The sequence below is a fragment of the Lathamus discolor genome, chromosome 11, assembly GCF_037157495.1.
Source record: "Lathamus discolor isolate bLatDis1 chromosome 11, bLatDis1.hap1, whole genome shotgun sequence".
Taxonomy (NCBI): domain Eukaryota; kingdom Metazoa; phylum Chordata; class Aves; order Psittaciformes; family Psittacidae; genus Lathamus; species Lathamus discolor.
The window spans coordinates 7,540,606-7,564,049 of record NC_088894.1 but is presented as its reverse complement, the minus strand read 5'-3'; the positions used below and the strand labels follow the sequence as shown (position 1 = coordinate 7,564,049).

At 41.1% G+C, this 23,444-nt stretch overlaps 1 long non-coding RNA gene across 3 annotated transcripts; it reads left to right on the top strand.

Moving 5' to 3' along the window:
- The first annotated feature begins 6,434 nt into the window (after positions 1–6,434).
- Positions 6,435–19,330, top strand: LOC136020530 (uncharacterized). Of its 3 annotated transcripts, none has more exons than XR_010615383.1 (7): positions 6,435–6,525; positions 9,645–9,831; positions 11,168–11,326; positions 12,427–12,626; positions 14,830–14,965; positions 16,730–16,891; positions 18,006–19,330. It is a non-coding gene; the product is annotated as an uncharacterized LOC136020530 (long non-coding RNA). The 3 variants fall into 3 exon arrangements; XR_010615384.1 differs by having other exon boundaries at positions 11,161–11,326; XR_010615385.1 differs by lacking the exons at positions 16,730–16,891; positions 18,006–19,330 and adding an exon at positions 15,634–16,464.
- Positions 19,331–23,444: the final 4,114 nt, after the last annotated feature.

Here is a 23,444-nt window from a genome sequence, read left to right as displayed (position 1 = left end):
CCAAGCAACCATTAAAACTTCAAGAAGATTGCTTGTAAACCTCCAAGCAATGCCAATAAAGCATATTCCTTGCCATATAGCAGTCCATATGGTAGAGCTCAGCAGTTTTTCAAAACTGAGGGCTCTTCACAATTTAACCCTACTCTCTTTTTCCTTAGAGGGCATAGCGCAAATGAACCACTATCAAATCAATGCAATCTTTAAATGTGGGAGGGCAGGGAACATGGAGAGCAGACTCAGGAGAAGTTAACTTACCAGGCTTCTCAGAAGCATGGAGATGGGTTGGATTCCTGTGCTTAAGAGCTCAGTGCCATTTTTCATGACACTGCTTCTTGGGGGTCTCCCATCATAACACAGTGTTAGAGGCATGTTTTTATGGGCTCTCGGGAAGTTAGGAAAATATTCCAAGGCTTCTCAAGGTTCTGGTTCATTTGCATTTTAAAAAGTCAAGTCTGCCCATCCCTTCTACTCTGAAAGGCCAAGGTAGTGAAAACTGCGATAAATCACAGTGTAAGCTTGCACGTGGCATAACATCAGCAACTGTATAGAACACAGCCAGAAGTCCCCCCTTAAGTTTTACACCAGAGAAAAGCCCCAAACCAAAGATATAGTTGTTATTTTTGTTAGTTTAGGGGTTAGTTTTCAGGTTTTCCTTTCTTTTCATTTCCCTATTTCTTTTTCAGGAAAACCTCACCTAGCATTAGAGATGTGACCCTACTGGCTCAGGCTATGCAGAGGTAAGTACTGAAGAAAGCAACGTCAGAGTTAATATGGGCCAGCACTTGCTTAGAATAATTCCCAGAGATGGATCATGTCTGGGCCAAATCCTGCAAGCCTTCCCAGCGTATTTCTCTTTTGTTTCATTTTTTTCAAGCCTTACTCAAGAGAAGTTACCGAGTCTGATCTTCATGTTAATTCTTAAGCTTGATTTAAGAGAGTAGAGCAAATTTATGAAGAGCCCTAATTCTGCAGACTGCAGATTCCCCATGGAGACGTGCAGCCAGCTTCTGGGGAATACTGGTAACAGACTCACTTCCCACAACAACAGCTTGATTCTCACTGAGGGATTTCTAGTGTTATTACATAATAAATAACAATGATTATAATAAAGATAAGGAAAACCTATCAGTATTTAAATAATTCTGATTGAAGCAAATGTTCAGAAGATTTTGGCAAATACTTCCTCCCTCCTCCCCCCCACCCCCCGGCTGTATTGCATGAAAACAGTTCTGGGAGGAAAAGGAAGTAAATCTAAATCACTTATAAATACATTAACATTGGTCACTTGTGTAAATCAATTGAACTAGTACATTAGCTGATATAAATTATTGTTCTATTAGTTTTCAGAGACTTATTCTAAAGCTGTGCTAAAGTAATTGGCTTATTCAGTTGAAATGAGTCCAGTGACTTTGGTGCATATGTGAACTGGGACTTAACAATAGAGGGAGATGGATCCGAAGTGCCTCTCTATCCAAACTACACTATCACAGTCTTCAATGCAAAGCCCACAGAGGGTTCCCTGGAATAAGCCCCTCCAAGTAAAATGGGAGCATAGACGTAGTGAGGCAAAGGCTGGAGGGACCAACAGTCAAGAAACTCCAGTAAAGGCTCAGTCGTGGTTCTCCTGCCATTGCTTGCACTAATCTAGGAAATTCTAGTCCAACACTTAGCATACAAATGGGGAGAGAGTTTCCTGTCTGGCGACACCAAATTGCATTTCATGCATAGCCAAAATGTATTTTCTTTGTCTGTGGGAAGGTCAAAAGCACAGAAGAGTCAGACCCACAGTCAGATCAAAGCAGAGGGAGTAAATTGGGAACTAATATTAAAAAACTTTGGCCACTGTGATGCGAGTCCACTAGAATCTCATTCCTATTTATTTCTGCTCCCTTACTCCCCAGAAATGTGTATGCTGCCAGTACAGTGTCTGTATTTCTTTTTAAGTACCCTTCTGAATTAACCATTGTATTTGCAGAGCAGAATCGTTCAGCAATCCACCCAGAAATGCCCATGAGATTTGAAGGTAGCCTGGAAATCTTTCAAAGGACACCAAAGATAACTACACTGGGTCTTCTATTGCATTTCCATTTTATGGCATCTTTTTATATTCTGTAGTAGGCTTTTCTGAATAAAAATGAGACAGCCTCTTAAGAGGCCTTTTTATTATTTGCATTTGGCAAAAACAGCCTTAATGAGCTGTTAAGAGTCATTCCCCAGTCCTATTGTTGGCGATGCATGGGAGCCTGTAAAGTGTTGAAAAGCCAAAAGACAATTTATGATCCCTGATGCTATCCCTTCCTGAGACAATTCTTCAGAAAGGAAGATATCTGGGGAGTAGGAAGTCCCATTATTTAAATGCCTGAGTAACTTTTACTGGAGTCATAACTGTGGAATTTGCTATTTTCATTTCAGAACTGTTTACACTCTCTGTGCTCACTTTAAAAGCAGCAATGTCATGCCTGCCCTTCATGCTCATTCCAATCTGCAGCACTAGAGAACAGGAAGATGACTCAAGGAAAATTCCCCATTCATCCCCGGGATCGAATAAATAGCACCAAATTCCAAGCAGACACTAATCAATTTATGAATCTGTTATATTGTTTTCCAAGCAGCACTCATGCTTAATATCTGGAGGCAGTGGTCCTTTTGTCAGCACTAGTCACATTAGCCTGGTCCACACAGGTCTGGAAAGTGTAAAGGAACTCGGATTTACTGACATATGGACAGGAGGGTTATTCAGCACAGTGGGGAAAAAATGAAACAAAGAGTTTCCCAGGTTTCTGCAGCAGAGGGATGTGTGGTTCTTGCCATTGTTTTCGCTTTGAAAATGGGCAGCAGCCGGTAAATGTCGGAGGGGTTTGTTAGTGACTGAGGGTGCTGACGAGACAATCAAATATTTGTGACAAAGGCAAAGACCTTGGATGTTATCGTTGACACCCAGATGTCTCCAGAAAGGAGCAAATATTGCATTCTTTGTATTGTCTCTTACTGTAAATGACAAAATGACATCTTTTACCATGCTCATGTGTATTGATCTGCTTCAGCCCTTACTAACTTAAATAATGTAAACGGATGAGGGATAGGTTTGTCTGACAGTAATTAAGTGATACTCTCACTGTCTGAACAAAGAGATGACCCAATGAGGCCTTACAACCAGTGCAATTGTTCCTATTTTGAGAGCTGTAATCACTTCTACTATTAATGAAAGCAAGGAAGATATTAAAATAGTTGAAGATTCAAAGCTCTCTTTAAGAAGTCAGTTTTTACACAGACAATATTATCTTTTAATAAAAACAGACAGTATTCTCCATTGTGATATTTCCAGCACATGCCTGGTCACATAATCTCAGCAAAACTCAGGTTTACAATGAGCACCCTGTACAGTCACTCAGCACTCAGAACCGATATATAAGAGGAGGGAAAAGTCATTCAAATGGTTAATTGAAGCACCTGGGGAAGCTTGATATAGTGACTGGCCAAAAGACACCACACCACAACCCAACCAACAAATGGCTCTAAATGCTGTTGCGCCTCTGATAAGAAACTCTCTGCTACAATCTGTCGTTGCAAGATACCTGCATGTCACCCCAAGGGTGCCGGGTGGCTGACAGTTTAAAAGAGAGCAGAGGAAACCCAAAACTGCTACAGAAGTGGATTGTTGCCAACTCCAAGCCCCCTGATCTGAACAGGAGGTGGGTCATCGCCTGATTTTGGTGTGTGGATCTGCACTCACTGGGACATATATACAGGGAGCATGGTGGAAGCAGTCCTGATAAGCGGGAGCCCCATGGGGTGCATCACCATAACCCAGCCCAGCACGGAGGGACTGGTGCCTTCCTTCCTTTAGTCCTTTAAGGGTGGTGGAAATCTCTAATGGGGATAGAGGGAGCAATCTCTAATTCTGGGTACCACTGGCACAGATGAGAATCAGGCAGTGAGAATTCAGGCCATTGTTACATTTGGGATTTCATTTGGTTACAAAGGGCACACTGTGCTTTATTTGGATATAGATGTATAATTTTAAAACTATTTTTTACGAAATAATTGAACAATTTGATTGCCTTCCTTTTATTGGTACATGTAATAGTCACTTATGTTTTACTGTAACAGAATAGTGTCCAAAAATCAAGTAACTTGGTTTAATAAAACTGCCAGCACAGGTACCACTGTTAAGCCTACCTACTAATAAGCATGATAAAGTATCAGATCCTGCAGCAATTTTTCCAGATCAAATTTCCATCAGCTCTAGCCTGTGCCTAATCTCTAATTTTTTTCAGGCACAATAATACTCTTCTGTTTGAATTTGGTTTTCTAAATCCCCTGAAACTTCAGGGTCTGACTCTGACCTTGCATCCCGAAATGCTCAGAGTGGCTTTAAGACTTACTCCTTCTTCCATTAATAGAAATATAACCACTGTATAATTTTGTCTTCCATTGGGGAAATATTGCCTTGCTGTTTTGTTCAAGCTCATGTCCTTTGTCTGAAATGTAATCATCAGCAATTACCCATGTGCAGAGCATTTTGTCACAGTTACTTACTGCTCACAAGCCAGCCTGACATAGTAAACAGTCAGATGTGAGGCCAGCCTCTGGCTGGTGGAAGCGGCTGTGAGAAGTGTGACAATAAAGAGATGCAAATCCACAACAGCTGGATTCTTGGCTCCTCACTTGGCTTCTGATTGTTTGAAAATGTTCTTTCCTTCTGTAATTTTATTTGCATAAAACCACAACACAATAATTTGACGACTGCTCACCCTCACGCTGTGCATAGGAGCAAAACAGCTTAATACAGAACTGAGCAATCAATTTTATTTTTTTTTTTCCCTGAAATCACATATCTTTCACTTTCTTTTCTGTGCTGTGACTTACAAAAGTGACTTACAGTGCAGCTGGGTTGTGCGGTAAAATGAGTAATTCGTACTTGTTAAAAGAAAGGATTATTCTTCTGTTAACTCACGGAACAAAGCTTCCCAATAAATGTTGTACTCTGCTATGCAGTGAGTGCTTTTGTCCAGTTCATAGCACAAATCATACTGTTCCCCGGTGCTCATCCACAGCAGTATTCTTTAATGCTTAACTCAGTGACCTCACAAAAATAATTGGTGTGAAGCAAATTTACTTAGCCCTCTGCCTTTATTTGCAGTCTGAAAGGCTCAGAGAATTGTGCATATTGTTTATGGAAATGAAGAGGGAGAAAAGAAAACAGAACGTTACTCCCCAGATAAAGATGGGCCCATGCACAGAAGAAACACAGGGGCTTAGCATGATGTCCCTGCCTGCATTATAGACACTTAATGAAAGATGCTGATCGACTAATGCAACTGCAAATCAGTTCAGTGACTGTGAAAATCCATTCCAGCTGCTGCGATTTAAAACAGTTAACATTTCTGATGTTGTTCTTAAGTTAAAATTTCAGGTTTAACTGTGAGTGTTGACTAACAATTATCCCCCAGATGCAAATAGCAATGATTTATGAGCAGATTTCTGTTGATTTACAAGTGAAAGAATAAGCCCAATTCTCATTTCTCAGTATAAATCTGTATTTAAAAGCTCTATTTGAAACTCTGGGGATTTTTAAGTTCTAGACCCAGGCTCTTGTTCCGGACTCTGCCTTCATTCCGCACTGTTAGCGCTGATACAGTCAGTAGCCTCACGCCTGGCAGCCCCTTTCATAGCAAGAGCCTTCAGAGGAAGGGGTGGGAAGAGTGCTGAGGAACAGATCAAAACACTGGTTATTTGTCTGCCTATATATTTATATGTATATGTATGTAAATCTTCCCCGTGGAAAAAAAACAACTCTTTGGTTTAAAACAGGGTGATAGACATAACAGAATAGTTTTGCTTGATGTGCATGTGATATAACCATACCACAAAAGCAGCTTACCAAACAGCTTGCAGAGATTAGCTAACAAGAACTAAGCTATTCTTTTCAGAAGGTGTTATTAGCATATTTTTCATCAATACTATACTTAACAGCTACTACATAGCAGGAAGTGGTATTTAACCTCTTGTTACAATGTAACAAGATTACTTTGTATGGTTATGTTACATTCCATTCATAAAGGCCCTCCTGTGTCCAGTTAATTAGATTCACTGTTTGGCAGCATTAAGTGGAAGAAAAATGCAACAGAATGTATTTGGAATATTGAGATTTTAAACTTGGTTTGGCTTTAATGTTATACTGAGAGCTATATGAAACTTGATGTTGAGAGATAAATGGCATTCAGTAGACTATTCCATCAGGCTTTGATTAATACAGGCGTTTATTCACTTAAATTCCCAATGTTTAAAGGAAAGCTAATTCTTGAAGCTATAGTTATTTGAAATGGATGAACATCACCTGATCTGGGGACAAACCCAGGTGAAACTACTTTTCCTTGATATGGTTATAAAGCCTGGAGCTAGAGAGGACTCTTCTTCAAAGACTTGTGCTTTTCAGTGAATTATGGCTTGGTTTGGAAAAGGGCAGGAGCATTCTGAAGACGTTTATCTGAATTTAGAATTCGGAATAAAGCTATAAAGCAGGTGAGTCCTGTGGGATGTTGTAGTTCTGTTTTGAACAACATCTGTGGTCCTGATAATCTTTTTCCTTAAGATTTCCGGGGTTGCCGGAGTGCTGTTTGTTATTTGCAAGATCCAAAGTTAGCTAACAAAAAATATAATGTGAAAGAAAGAATAAACTTGTAGCAGCTGCTTCTAGTTCGGCAGTTACAGCAGCAGTTCTACCCTTTTGTAGAAGCTGTTCTGTGCTTCTGCACAAAAACCTTGGAAATCAGTTAACCAAGCCTGCTCTTCCATCTCCTGTGGAAACACGGGTTACCTCTGTGGAAAAGAAGAGGGAAAAAAAAGGCTAATTAAATTCAGCAATGTAGCTTAACAATGCTACTATTTTGCTGTTTGGCTCTACAATGAGCGTGCCTGGCTGCAGTATTACAGCAGCAGTTTCTGTGCAGCAGCACAAAAGACACATCAGATCTCTTTTTTTAACTCTCCTTCCACTCATCTTCCTCAGGCTCCTCAGCACAGGCCTTACTCCTGGTGTATTTTTCTTTAAGCCGAAGAAAAATCTACAAGTGAACAGAGAAAATGTGGGTTTGTGCCCAAGATTTAAATGTAAGGAAAAAAAAAAAAAGGAAAAATTTTTGCAGGGATTTTTTTTTTCTACATGAGAAATGTAAGTTCTATTGAACTGCCTTTTAAAAATATTCTGAAAGTGCTAATATGTCATCATGAGTTTTAGAGGGTGCCTGGCTAGGTGGGGGAGTTAGATGAGCTACAATCCTGAGGACAGCCAGAGAACAAAGTGTAATTTATGCTTTAGGAGCTTGTTGATGCGGATTAAATCCACAAGTGAAATCATATGCTAAAAAAGGGGGGGGGAGGGGGATGAGATGGGATCTGGCTGCACTTCTGAGTCTACCCCGGCTTTTCCAGGAGGTAGGATGGTGTTTGCTGTGGGGGCATGGAGGTGTTCTGCATCTCTCTCCTGTGTATACAGCCCCTCCTGTACACACTCCTCATCCTTTCCACTGCAAAGACAACTTTCCCTGACATGGGTAGCGATTTTCTGGTGGATGGATGGGTGCCTTATAGCTGCAAGAGGGAGTGCTGAGCTGCAGCATCCCACCAGGCTGCCCAGCCAGCATGCCAAAGGGGACCCCTGTTTGTGCTTCACATGCTGCTCCTACCGGCAAACATCTTAAAGTAAATCAGCTTTCACCCCAGCTTCCCAGCCAGACCTCTTCTTGCTCTCCTGCCCCTTGGACAGGGGACCCAGGTGAATGCAAAGAGAGCACCCAGGCAGGCCACCCTGCCATGCCGTGGGTACACTGAGCCCTCCAGACCTTGCACCAGACAAGCAGTGCAGTGAATCTCAGCTTTGCTACTGCTCCTTCTTGGGATAAATTCTTTAAATGATTTTGTTTGTATGTTTCCAGGCTGCAAAGTTAATTTAAAGGGAGACTGTCAAGGTTAGCAAGCTCAGAATCTGATTTGACTGGCCATCCATGTTTCCTAATAATTGTTTGAAAAAGTCTGCATAGTTCTTTTTCCTCTTTTTTTTTTTTTTTCCTCTTTCCTCAAGAAAAAGATATTTCTCCAGGGAAATATATCAAAGCTGCAGGTCAGGCTTCATAGGCAATCCTCCTAAATCTGCCCAGTGTTCATACATAATAGAGGAAAAGCAAATTAGAATGAAAGCAAGCTTCCTTTTTAAGTTTTCCAAAGGAATGAGTTTATTTAAAAGAAAAAGAAGCTGACCCAAGAGGAGGATTTTATAAATGCTGTACAATTCCTTAAGCAAAACTCTTTGAAATTTAAAAACCAAACAAACATAGCAAGTATTTGTCAGTGGATTATGGGGCACTTATTGACTCCCACAGTGGTTCCCACACTTCCCAGGGTCACTCCTAAATAGTATCCCCTCACATCTGCTGCAGCCCCTCCAGATATAACTGCTAAATCCTGTCACCCAGACACTGTGATTACTGTGTGCTGGACTTATCAATTATCCGATCAATAACCTATAAGATGTGTATCCTCTTATATCTGTTTGCAGAATCTTCCTTTTTCTCCCTGTTACTGTGACCTTTATGAAACAGAACATGGCGAAGCTTTTGGGTTCTCTGCTTCCAGGGTTTGGGTTTTTTCAGGAAAGAAATGAGGGTACCTGTTTTGTTTCAAGGGCAGCTAAACCTTTTACTTTTTATGCTCTTAAGTTGTAGAGAGACATTAAGTAAATATGAACCCTGAAAGTTACTTCTGGTTCCAACAGGACTGCACTTACTTTTTTGCAGGTATTCCCAGAAAAGCAAAGGATACTGTGATACTGAAATCTTTGCAACACTAGGGCCAACATCAACAGATGAATTAATAACTGAGGCATTTGGAGTCCTTAGCATCTGAACATCAAACTCGTATAGTCTCTCTGCAAGTGCACTACGAGTGTGCATCCTATCTATCATCACCATTGGCTGAGAGATCAACGAGTTATTTTAGGGTGCCATAGAGTACGGATAAAGCTAACAAAATCAATGCGTTACAGAACCTTACATAAACCACATAATGCTCAAAAAATAACTTTCCAAGCTTGATTTGTCATGTCTTTTCATGGCTCTTAAAAATACCACTTGCTTCGCTCCCACTGGTCAGGATGGCGAGCACATTTTATACTCTGTGTATCAGGATCAGACCCATAGTGTTATCTCTTACACAGACATAAAATATTTCACCTCTGTAGATACAGTCCCCCAGAACTGTCAGAAATACTGCAAATGAAAACTGTGAAACACTGCGTATTTAGTTGAAAAGTTTCATTGCAACTAATTTGTTATTTTTCTGCTTTCAAGGATGATCAAACTGGGTTTGATTTTAGTTTTTCCTTCTCTTTTCTGTAAGTTTTTTGGTGTTTTTTCCCCTTCCACTGCCACAATAGGGACTGAGAGAAAACAAAACACAAAACCAACCAACTTTCTTTTTTCTTGAAGATTATTATTGAAATAACTTCTGAAAAGCAGCTTGAAATTGAATTTTTGATTTTGCTTTTGAGCTATCACATATTTCCTCATGACAGCCAAGCCCTATGGAATTTCTTCAAATGAAAGCAAGCCGAGAGCCCTAGCTGAATTTTCCATGTGTTTCTACAGCCGCCTGTGGATGTTTCTCTGGACTGCCACTGCAGGAAGACCCGCGCTCGCTCCAGCGGAACTTACTCCTAGTGTACGTGTGTGGATGAGCCCTGGTCCCACAGCCCCCTGGCCCCGCAGCCCCGGGAGCTGTCCAGCAAGGGCTGGGAGTGGAGCGGCTTCTCCACCAGCAGGAACAGCCAGAGAGGTACCCTGAAAGCCGACAAAACGCTGCTTTGCTCCTTTATGCTAGGCGAGAATTGAGGACTGTTTGTTTTCACCTCCTGTAGGTCTCACAGAGCTGCATCACCCTCCCAAAGCAAGAAGCTGCAGAGGGCAATGATGTGTGACAAGTTGCTTTATGAGCACAAACGCACAGGCAGGCACCCTACATTTACAGCCTCCGTGTTTGTACTGAACAAACGTCCTGCAGCCCACAATACCCTCACTCTAGCTGCAGAGCGAGTGCCTCCTGCACCTTAAATCATTCCTGCAAAGGAAGGGTTCACCTACTGCCATGGGAAATATGGTTCTGTTCAGTTTCCTGTAAAGCTTTCTAGGGATATTACAGGATTTTAAAGGCTTCATTGTATCACCTATGTGAAAAATGAGTATCTGAAGAAATTGTCTTGACCTCCCTCTGCAGGCTTCTGTCCAGCATCTTTCCCCCCCCCCCCCCAAAAAAGGTGTCCCATGCTTTAGGACTCCTTCCATCTCGCTTCCCACTGGTGTTGTCTTTTGGTCTCAAGATTAATGCCTTACATCTGCTCCACTTGTTTTGTAAAAAGGGATAACTACATATGAGGGATCAATTATTTGGCTATAACTCAGCAAAGTACAGAGCCATGTACCAAAATTTAAATGCACGTGTTCTCTTTGGATTACTTATATGCTTCTTATATACTTAAATTCGGGTGCCTGTGTAAGCAGTTGGTTGAATAAGGGCCTAAAATGGTATGCTATTGCTCAGTGTAAATTATACTTTAAAGCTCATTCTAGAGCACCATGGTAAAATAAGTCTTTATCTTAGCTACCTAGTACTAACGAAAAACAATATTATCAGTACTTTTGCTATAGCAATTCACTTAAAGAGAGATGTTGTACAACTACAGAGAATGTCTAGCCATGCTTCTTGATCAACCTGATAATTAATAGGAATAGGGGAAAAGCCCGGTATTTCTGAGTGCTGATCAGGCAGCAAAGGCACTCCAAACATCTGAAGAAAAAACAGTTTGTTAATTGCTGTCTAGACAGTTTATTGCTGCAATAAGATCAAAACACAGAATACTGAGGTTTGTGGTATGAATCATGCAGACTAAACAATTGTTTTATTGCATTTACAGAGCACTTGATTTATAATGCAGTCAGCTTGGTAATAAAATTCCTCCATTGTACATCCTGAATAATTTCACCTCTTTTCACATCTCTCTGTTTTAATTCTATATCAAGATGCTTTAAAAATGTCTGGATGGAGAGGGGATTACTGTCATGTATATATAAAGTTCCTTATCTTGGGTCTCTCTATATCATCACTGAGCATACAGAGTTCAGCTGAGCCTTGATCAGCTGATGGTATTCTGGATGCATTGAAGAACAGATTTACTGGGCTGCAGCCTGGAGTGAGTGCACTAGAGGGGAAATCAGGCTGTCCCATTGCAAGAGGTTTCATTCTGCTTCACATCCAGCCAAAAGAGGTCAATCAGGCAAGTGACTTCTTTAAAAAAACTGTATTACTCTACAAAATTTTAGTCACTGAGAAGAAAGATTCATTTGTCCATTTCTGTGGGTATCTCCGAGGTTGAAGGGGAGTTTTTCTGGGAACTAAGAAACTCTTGGGATGATGGAAATTCTTCTTGTTTTAATTTAGCACTGAGCTGGGATAAGGGCATAGTTGCATGAAATCTCAGTCTGTGCCAAGTGCCATCTTTCCCTGAGAGCATAAAGTGATGTTGTCTGAGTTTTTGTAGGAGACAATTTTGTTGGGGTTTGGATTTTTTTTTTCTCATTCCCTTGTTTTAATAAATTATGATCATCCCAATATCCATGAAGAGCAGAGAAGTAATAGACCAGATTGTAGTTCTAGACCAAAATCAAACCAGAGACCTAAATCTGGAGGATCCTAATTTCACAAATTACAGGCTGCAATCCTGGTCCCACAGGTTACAGGGGAAATGTTGTCATTGACTTCAGTGAGTCACCATTACACCTACAAATGTGGCGAATTATTTCTTGATAAATCTGACAGTGCAGGGGTAAAGCAGATGCTATTTCTCACCTTATAAATGCCTGTTTACATAAGATTTTGAAGTACAAGCTGTTTGGGTAAGTTTAGATAAGTATCTTTGGTATAAGTATTGGGGGAAGGGGGAGAAATTCTTCTGCAGAGTAATCCCCTGATTAAGAAGGTCTGTGCTGTCTCATTGTAATACCTTGACTTGAATATCGTCTCTGTAGTTGTATTTCAAGTTAAGCTATGTAAAAGGGCAGGCCTGACTGGTAAAATATGTCTGAAGTGGAGGTATCTTTGCATATATCCACACTAGGCTTCACCAGTAAGAGCTGATATTCCTTTTGGTCAAATGGAAATTCTTTAAGCTATTTAAGCACTAGGTCTATATCAAGACTGTTCCATTCACAAAGCAGCTGAAGGGACTCTTCATTATTTCCTGGTACAAACTGCACTCCAGGGAAATGAAAGAAAATACTCCTGCTGCTTACCTTCCTGGTGTGTGGAAATCAGTCCTCGCTCTCTAAAAATCAACCAGTATTACATTGCCTGTTTGCCTTGTAATTCCTCTTGCAGAGCTGCAGGAAGATCAGAGTGGCTCCATTTCAAGCTGCATCTGGACCTCTAGCTTCTACCTAAGGCAGAACTAACCTTCCTGAATGTCCTTAGCGCATGGAGAGCCAAATCTGCATGGAAGAGATGATCCCTGAGAAATGTAGGGGCAGGAGTGTCTTGCAGAGGAAGAGCACTGAAGGCAGGAGCCAGTGTGAGTTAAGGTAGGTCTCTGGGTACCAGCCTGGAGAGTGTCTTGTGAGGCTTTGCATTTCTGGAAAGCAAGAGTCTCTGAGCACGCTCAGGTGATGATCCTGCTGAACGGTGATGCACTTTCAAAAGAGACCCACAGGTTCTTGGAGAACAGACAAACTCAGGCACACAGCCCAGTGAAGAAGGGAAAGGCATTCGGGCAGACCACCTCCACAGACTTCTTTCTTCTCTAAATGACAGAAACAAATACAAGCAGAGAACAAGAAAGTGCCTTTTTAAACAGCTTGTTTATTTATTTTTTAAAGTAATGGTAGTCTTAGACAAAAGCAAATACTAAAAGCCACCATGATAGGGCAGGGCAAGACAGGCAAGCGGGCTTTTAGCAGCATAAATCAATGCCTTGTGAAGAGAAGGATGCTGAAAAGAATACCTGAGATGTAAACAGAGCTCGGTAATTTTGCAGGCAATTCAGGAACTGACCATTTAGACCTGATGTCAATAATGCCGAACTATAGTTCTCCAGTTTTGAAAGTCCGGATAAATTATTTGGTTACTTTCTAACAAAGCAGAGTGTCTGTTGCTGCTGGGAGGATTTGGCACCAAATTAGCTGCTGGAAATAGCAGTAAAAGCTCTTTTTCAGAGCCCAGCTTCTACGCAGGTATTTCTTAAAGCCGAGCAAATATTTTGAGAAAGGGTGCCTTAGTCCCGTGTGTTAGGACACTGGCCCACATCACTAAAGCTACAAGAGGGGTTTTTTTATACCAGTTCAGGAAGTTTTCTCTTCTGGATCTCCAATGTTTTGTGTGCAACACAGTGATGTCAGCCACCAGCACATTAAGCAAAATTTGTGGTATGACTCCTGCATGTGTTGCTCAAGATGCTCTGGAGTCCATTCTCTACTGCAGAGGACCTACCACACAGCTCTTACCCACCCCACTACAAGTGGCCAATATACATGGGCAAGTCAAGGTATTCTGATGAAGAACTTCAAGAGAAAATTATGGAAATTTGTTTTGCCCACTTTTCAGCCTAATTTTGATTTACTCATCCCCAATGGCCTTGAGTGTGTTATTGTAGAGAATGACTTCCGCCACCTGCTTGGAGTGTGAACCCAGGCAGGAGGGCAGCACAGATGATGTGTCCTCTGGTCCAAAACTGTCCTTGAGACAAAAGAGCAGAGGAATTTATGGTGGGGAAAGGCAGACTGAGAGAAGGTTGATGTCTAGGGAAAGACACCAAAATGTTGTAGATATGGTGAGCAACAAATGTAGGTGCTGAAAGGCATTATAGACCAAAGACCCAGTGAGTTACAGCATGACAGCCAGTGTGTGAGAGCCAGTGCTCCTCTGGCAAAGCACCTTCTCTCCCATCAGTGTAACACAAGCTGTTACAAGCACACATACTCGGGGGCAATCAGTATGCTTTCTTTTACATGGCTTTAAATGCTGTTAGAAGTATTTCTGTCATTTATTGCTACTCAATAAAGTTTTATCTTGTGAAAGTCATGATTTATTTACTCCATCTTGCAGAACAGACCTGTGCACTCTCCCACATCAGCACCCCTTTACCAGATTCATAAAATGTGTTAACAATTCATTTAAAATTCATATACTAGCAGAGTACAGTTCCTTCACAACACTGCACCAAGTAATATAAAGCAGCACGTGCCCTGACATATGGCACACTGTCAGCGTATGCTCTTAAGGTCTCTCTCAGCTGTAAGTACTTCAGTGTGCTTCTGTAATTGCTCTTGTGCCCAGCTAGCCAAACAGCATCTTTCCATTTTCCAGTTATCACAGAGCTTTTGTTGATTTTCCTTCCTAGCTGCCAAGAAAACAGATTGTAAGAATAGCTGGTTTAGAGAGGGACTGGTCAAGAGTTTATGTCCATGCTTTCAGTTTATCAACTGCTGGTTTAACTGGGGGCTTTCACCTGCCCAGACAAGATGCAGCTTTTTGCTGGTCTGTGTGAGTTATACAAGCAAGAAGGTAAGATGGGAATCAAAATGAGGGTTTCTATCCAAGTGTGTCCCTCTAGGAAAATCATCTTCGCCTGTAGCTCTCCCAAAAGTTCTTCTGAAAGGTGCAATTATCACATGGCTTCAGTGACCTTTTACTAATGGCTGTGAGATATCTCTGGTTATTCATTTTCCCCAGTATATTTCGTTTTACTGCAGCGTACCTGCTCACAGCACAGGTATTTTCCTTTCCCAGCACCAAAGGACCCTGGCTCTGAACCTGACCTAGAAGCATCTCACCTCCAGGCTCTTTGCAGCAAGATGCCACACTTCCAACCTCGTCCAGGTGATACAGACTTATGGAACACAGTCTCAGTCGTTGTTATCCTCTGGTATGTCACAATATCTGCATAATTCCCGACACATTGAGGTGTGAGGGATCTGTGATACCTCTGCAGCCTGCTTGTTTCCTTCTATTCCTATTTTAACAGGGCTGTGCACTGGCAAAGACAGCCTGATATTTGTGAATTCCAGAGGGAAAACTGCTGGCCATTTTGTGCTGGCCTAAACAGCAATGAGAAAATTTTGGGGTGTGACAGGATGCAAGTGTGTGTTTCAGGCCTTAACTGTCCTTCAAAAGAGCACCCAGCTGGGTGACTCTGCTCTCTGTGAAGTTAGCAAGAGTCCTTGCTGCATTCCTCACAATGTTGCTACACACATTTGTGCAATATTTGGCTTCTTTGTGCAATATAATTAATGAAACATGTCTCATTGGCACCAGCATCCCTAGGGACCCCAAAGCAAATGAGAGCCTTTGAAGCCTTACAGGGTCTTAACAGCAGAAAATATTTACCACAAGTTTATTAAACCAAGCTTTACCGGTAATAAATTAGCAGCCTGTAGACATGTCTTTTTCTTGAGGAGCTGATGTTAATCTTTTAGAGAAATATAGTAACAATTTACAGTCCTCATAGCACCTTTCAATCTTTCCATTCACATGCTGTAGATACACTTTGCTACTAAAACCTCTAAGTTTGGTGTGATGTCCCTTTCCAAGCAGGTCCTGTGCAGAAACCAGCAATGAAGCAAGGAACTCATGTCCATATTCAGTTCTCAGAAATTCCATAGAAGACATCATGCCTTATCTAGCACATACAGGTGCATGTGAGCAAAACCCTACACATAATACCACCATTTTATTCCTTTCCCATAGCCACTCATCCGTGGTTCTGGAAGCATTTTAATGACTTTATCCCAAGTCTCAGCGATTGAGCTGGGGGTGGCTGATAGTCTGTTCTGTCCCTACATCTGCAGTTCAGGTTATGCGATCTTACTGTGCTGTTTTAAAGCCACAAAACACTGGGGGTGTATTTACGGATTTGCACGTCCCTTACACTGCACCATTGTATGGTAAATTATATTGGAGCCTTTCCTGAGCTCATTAACAAAAGCCCATTGTTTGAGGGTGTTATAGATCCCACGTGCTCTGCCCAGGAGTTATGCTTGTATCATGAAAGAGTTGGCGAGTTCACATGAGAACCGTTTTCTAGTATTTCTGTGTGGATTTTTAATGACATTTTTGCAGGTGCACAGCTTAAAAAAGGGCTCTTTTCTTAGCCTACAGAGGTCTTCCAACATTCAGCTGGAGCAACAGTCATAGCAATGCTTGTTTTTTAAGAGTGATCTCAAAATGTTGTTCAGTTTTGTTTTATTAACAGTGTGTTTGAGTATCTCTCCGCTAAATTGGATATATGAATGGGGACCAGCTTATGCAGTTCAGTGAAAGCTAAATCAAGTCCAAGGCAATTGCAGTTGAGGATGTGTGCAGATTAAGAAGTTATTATTAAGAAGTTCATGTTCTAAGTGTAAATGTTCTCAGTGTAAATGCTGTCTTAAGTTAATATACAATTAAGACAGGATCAGGCCTTATGTGTTAGGTAAAATTTTCCTCACTGTGTTTGTCACATATTTGACATAATGTGGTAACTACTAAAAGGTCCAAAACCTGTGGACTGAACTGTGACATCTGTGACGGAAGAGCTTGGAGACAAAAAGGGCTTTGAGTGTTCTTGCCCCATTGCACTGTTCCCAGTTCTCATCCCAAGCTGGCTCTCCATCCCTTGTTTTCTGTGTGTGTGTGTGTGTGTGTTTTTAAGCTGGATCAGTTCCCTGCACTGGACGTCAGACTGATTTCACAACTAGATGGGTCAGCACAGGAAGGACTGTGGTGCATGGAAAGAAGCAATGTGGAGGGAATCCTGGATTGGTGGAAACCACAATTGCCTCAAAACTCGCCGTAACATGAATCCACAGATCAGGTTAGTCATAGCCTGCGATGTGCAGCTGATGACTGACCCCATGGGAGAATCGCTTCCCAGCAGCGTTGCGCAAGGGGCTGATACTCTGTCTTCCCAAATCCTGGAGGGCTGAAGCTTATTTGCACTCCAAACAAGGCCCAGTTGGAGTTTACTGTGCAGAATTGTCCCTCTCTAATATAATTCAGCTGTGTATGTATTTCATTGCAAAGAAAATATACCTATGACTTCTGCTAGGTTCACTCTTCAGTAGCCATTACGTTAGTGCTTAATGTCCATTTGACTTACACATGCTAAAAGTACGTTGGGCAGGATTCTGAATAAATGCAAATCAGAAGTGAATCATCTAAAATATTTGGATTTACAGGCACAAGCAGGATCCGAGACAAGCAACTTGTCCTAGTTTTTGTCACACAAATACTAACCCTTTATAAATCATTAATTTCCAGACTCTTTATTATCCAGGGGAAGTAACAAAACAGTAGTATCACATAACACATCCTAAGAATGCCTTGTTCATTTTAAGAGCAAATAAAACTAAATAGCACCAAGTTGTTAGTGATGCAGCCTACGAGACCAAGCAGAAACACAAAAAGGGGACCTTAATCAGGCTGAGGCCACAAAATAAACAGGGGAATGGGTAAAAAAAGAAGAAAAAGAAAAAGGTTGGACAAGAGTGACTTCACATGGACTATCTTCACATAGATACTCTTTGTTTACTGTTACGTGGAAATTGCCTCTGCTCATTACATGGTGGGGCTTTCACTGGGGACACTGCAGCAGTGCTATTACAGCATGAATGGTTTCCACAGCTGCTGCTGCTGCTACCCTTAGCTGCCTTTCTCACAGGAATAATTTAACACCTATCCACAGGCACAGAACTGAGCACAGCACAGCTTCCAATAATAATCACCAAAATTAATTACTCCATCAAGAAAGCAAACTTTTTGTTGTTTTGTTAGCACGGCCCCTCCTCTAATGTGTTTATCATGTGTTGCCCAGGAGTTGCTTGTGATGAAGCAGTGACATTCATTTCCATCTGAAGATGAGGTAGAGAAAGAGCAATAGCGATGTTTCTCTTTCCTATAATGTCACTGAAGTTCACCTTTCTTTGCAGCACCAGCTCCAGGGGCATAGAATGGATCCTGCCATGGGGAGAGGATGCTACACCCCACAGACACCACCAAGGCACAGAGATTCAATCATGCACCTTGTTCCAAAATATCGTGACAGGGTTGCAAGCAGGAAGATGAGAGTTAGATAAAATAGGTGGACATTCTAATTTATTTTGCAGCCTTTCAACGGATAGTGCTGACAACTGAGAAAAGCACAGTTGTTTATTTCTCGTGGGTTTGCTAATACAGCAGTGCCAGGAATGGGACTGCTTTGATACTGTCGAACCTCAACAGCACAAAAAGTTTTGGCTTTTTGTCAATTTAGCTTAAATGACTTCCCACTTTAACTAGTAAAAAGTCCTTTTCTGGCCAGTATTCCAGAGTTTATACTGAACTGGCTCTTTTGCTGGCCTGATTAAGTACTGAGTAAAGCATTGTATTTCTAAAAGGGCTGTTAGCAAAACTAATCCAGGCCTCACACGTTATTTTGGTCCATATGTTAGTTATTTTAGTCTCTGAAGGTTCCCAAATACTATGCATTTACCACTGCCCTTTAAAGTTCTTGTTAGTTACAAAATATTAGAAACATAGTTTTATCTATAAAATGCATAATTAAATTAATCTTTACCATACTTTTTTTACATCACACAGGAAATATTTTAGTGAGATGAATACCACGGATATATAATTAGTACTTTCTACCATAAACTAGATTATAACTTACACTGTCCACCCTGGCTCCAAAAATCCTTGCAGATTTTAATTCAATTGCTGCACTTTATCTGGATGAAAGCATTTGAATTCTATTATTATTATTATTATTCAGTGTGGATTTGTGCCTTTATATAGGTTAGATGTGGTAGCAGTTTTAAACAGAAGTTTAGTGGAAGTCTCAAATTAGGCATTTTTGCATCTATATTTAGGCATCTACCAGATTTTAAATGCTGAACATCTAATTTTTCTAGCTGAGGTTTGCCTAAGTTAGGGTTTAATGGGAGTCAAGGCTGGATGATAAAAATAGAGGGAAACAAATTTTGAGGTATTTCTGAATTTCAATGGGAATGGGGCTCAGACTCTTTGAAAGCCCTCTTACATGCCTGTCTGTGCCTTTCAACGCTTAAACACCTTTCAGAATCTGGCAAGACGCTTTGGATAAATGTTTAACAGTAAACCCAATAAAATCTGCTTGTCCTCTTTGATTTGTTCATTCCACTGCCTGAGAAACATTTAGATATTCTTGGCACCAAGACATCCCTTGAGGTAGATCTGCCCTTTTTAATTTCAGCTGAAGATAAGTTAGATGTGGTTGCAATTTAAAGACGTTTTAAAAATGGGATCCTGGAATTAGCCGTGCACTTCTATATTTAGGCATCTCCCAGATTTAAACACAGAGCTCCTGCTCATTGATCTGCGGTTCCTCGCTGGAGCCGAGGGCTCCGCGGGGCGCGCAGCCTCCGCAGGCCTGCTGCAGGAAGCAGAGGCAGGCCATTTATTCTCCTATTACAGAGCCATTCCTGTGTTTATACCATCTTGTTTAGCTTACTCCTAATGCACATCCTAAGACGTACCTCTAATACACATCCTAAGACATGTTTATGAAAATTCTTTATAAGCAAAATATTTTACTTCCATTGAGTAAGTTCAGATACAGAACAGCCTCAGCACTACGGGCTGGTTCAACTGCACCCTTGCTCTCTCCCTGTGCGTCTTTCATTTAAAACTTCAGCCTTCAGCCCACCCACATTACCACAGCAAGACCCAATAATTGTAACATATGGATTCTCAGCCAACCTTGTGCTGGTTTTGCTAACATGTTTGGCAAGCAGTAATTATTCTTCTAAAGATTAAATACCACTTAGAGCTGCAGAAGGTAAGTTGTTAGCTGGAGAATGAGCAACTGGGCTTTGGGCTTGTTTTGGGGTTTAATTCTTTAAATGCTTCTTCAGAGCAGATAGCATATCCCTTTAGGAAGCACATATTCCCAAGGTGTGATCCTCCACTCTCTGCTAATCAGGAGATCTGTTACATCAAATGGGCTTGAATCAATGGCATCAGTGAACTGGCTAAGCATCAAAAACCATGCCTTGATCTGAAAAAGATCTTGAGCATTTACAGAGCCCACTGAGTTCATTTGTGGGTGCTCAGCACTTCTGAAAATCAGGCAAGAAGCTTTTAAAGATTAAACAATACCCTGACTCCATCAGGAAGTAAAATCATTTAAAATTTGAAGAGAGACACATAAAAAGGGGACATGACATCCAAGAGATATTTTATTATATTAGACAGCAAATTCATAGGAAATGCTTTTTCAGAGAAGTGATTTATTGCACTGTGGGACTCGTGGCCACCAAGACAAGGATTTTAAAGGTTTCATGCACAGACTAGATGACAGAACTATCTTTGTTTAACTGTTATAGCTAATGGCATTTATGCAAGGGTTGTATAACCTCATGCTTCAGGGTCTAATCCATACTCTGATTTTCAGGTCAAGATGAAACTTAATGTGGTGGCTGATTATCTTGCATGGTCTTTTACATCATCTTCCCTGAGCATCAAAATATGTTCAGTACCAGAAGTGGTTAATGAATGATATAGACACCTTCCCCTTGCCCTGGTTTACTTCTACATAGTCATTTTTGTTGTCATAAAATCAAGTTTTGGTATTCACACACTGCAGGAAAGATACTGTGCAAGAATGATTCTGCCTCTAGGAGATAAAGATGATGAGCTCTACAAGCACAGCAATAACCAGCTACCGCGACAAAAGTTTTCTTCCCTGGGTGCTATGATTAGTCCCCAGAGTCTTACTCCACATGGACCCAACCCCACATGCCCTAATCTCAGATTCATCAGGATTCAGGTGGGTGCCACTTGCCATACCCTGAACTCAGCCTTCTCCTGCATTATTTATGTTTATTCTTTCCTGGAAAGAAGAAAAAAAAAAAAAAGAAGTAAAAATATTTCACATGCTTTTTAAACTCATAAATATAACGTATCAAAGGCAATTTGGCAAACCTGCTTTATGGCTGGAGGCCCACCAGGGCTCTGCCCACTTAGTTAAACTCAATCTTGCTGAGGCATCTTTCTACCTCTGAAGAATCTGTCACTTGGAGCCAATCGATCATGGTGACGTCCCGTCCTTCCCCAGCACTCGAATGCATGTTTCTTTTTATTTGCCCATTCCTTCGCTTCCTGCCATCTATCTCCCTCAAGATTTCTTTTCCTTGTTTTTAATACCTTTTCCAAGTTGTATCTCCACAATCTATTTACCCACTGTGATCATCAGACTAAAACCAGAAAGAGACTGAAGCTCATATTCCCAGCAGGCTGCAATCTGATTTCCTCTGCCTGTTTTATTCACCTATCATTGATAGTATCTGGAAAACTGAATATGCACTGGCTTTGGATGAATAAATTTCACAGAGTGAGATAAACACAGCATTATGCCTTGCAGGTATTAGGAGGGGAAAAAGAAATACACACAAAAAAAACCCCAGACATTAGCTAAAATTACTCCAAAAGCTCAAAAATTACCTTAAAGTTATCTGAGATTTTAATACATATATATTAAAAAATAAATACATATATACACACACAGAGAATATCTATAAATACTGGATATATATATGCTGGAAATAAATATATACACATATATATACACACACATTGGAAATATATATATCTATATATACTGGAAATGTTCTGTTTACTTTCTGGGGTTTTGTGACCTTAGGATGAACCCCACAGAGACCCCACATTTTCAAGCTTTTCATTATTATCACATATTTTTTAAGATTACTTTACAGATCTGCAGAAGAAAGGCTTCTCTTACAACCATTTGTTTCTCTAGGAACTTCAGTTCTAAATGAAACAGCAAATATCGTGGGAGTTAGTAACCCAAAAACGAACTGTTTGTATCAAGAAACTGCTCGATATGAGCACTGAGTGCTCTGAATAGTAGTCATTCATTTTCAGAAGTGCCATCAGCTGGTCATGTAATAGTAAGTTCCCAGAATTATGGAAGTTTGCATAAATATCTCCTCAGGCACTATCGAATCAAAACCTTTTCCCTATTTATTTGTGTGTGCGTGGATGGAATTTCCTTCATATTTCACAGGTAACACATTGTCGTGGTCTAAGGATTACACATAAGTTTTGATCAAAAAAAAAAATCAGTTTTTCTTGAATAACTGCTGAAAGTAGGGGGTGAAGTAGAAGAGAAGCTGGTGGACCACCTGCATTATGGGGTCAGAGCCTCAGCTGTTGCCCATCATACTGCTGCTGTCGGAGCCAATTTAAACCCACCCCATCTTCCTAGAGCTCCTGCCAGTGCCTGAGGAACAAGCCAAAGGCTGGGAGGATGCGTGTGGGATGCTGTTCTCTGAGTGTGGAATAATGGCCCAAAGGAAGAGCTGGACATCCCACTCCTTAGGATTTATGGAGATTAAGCAGGAGAATTTATGGGTTACTTTGTGCTTCCTCTCTTGTATTGCAGTACTGTTCTAGTTCAGCTAGACTGGGTGCTAGTGAGCTAGTAAATTGGCACCTTCAGGACTGGTGCAAATCCATTGCAGAGCCATGGCAGAAATTGGAGGGGAGGCTCCGACACCTCCTTGGGACCAGCAAGCCTGGTGTTTGTGCTGTGACTTGATTAAGCCTTTCCTTGTTTCATGAAACTTCAAGTTCTCCTTAAGTTTTTAACTACAGGAAACTTATTTGGAGTTGTTGCTCCTGATTCGCTTTCTGTAGATACCTAAATCTTTGAAAAGCTGCTTAACCCCGAGGAACACCCCCAGGGCTTCACTGTGAGGAGGGGGAGCAGAGTATTTTTAAACTTATGCCCATACTATACAACTCCATGACTTGAGGTAAATCCAGCCTAGCCCAGAAAACTGTATCCTGGGTTACTCATTCAGAGTATCTCTTCCGAGCGGCTGCTTGTTTGTGTATGGCTGCCCGAGGCTATTGCAGCAAAATTCCTTGTGCTGAAGCAGCTCCATTCATACAGGCAGGCAGGTCCTGAAATAATGCACAGCGAGGCAGCGTGCAGCTCATCAGTATTAGCCAGCAGCTCGAGATGTAAACCCTAACTGATCTGAATTCAGTTCTCTTTACATACCGCCCCATTAATGCAATTAGAAATACAGAGAAACAAAGCTGGAAGGAGAAATTCTCACTGTTTATGTTTCTATCATGCATCCAACAGACCTCCCCATTTTGTGGAGGAGTTACAGAATGCATCAATTGAGCTTCAGGGTGGCTGATAATTACATAATTGCAGACTAATTTCCCCTTTCCTAGAGGTGAAGTTACATCGGTAGCAAAAAAAAACCCTGCATAACTTCTGAAAAGCAGAAATGCTCCTGCAGCCGTGAGACCTGATCCTGCCCTGTCCAGGGCTATATTGGCAAGAACTCATACGAGGGAGAGATGTGGATGGT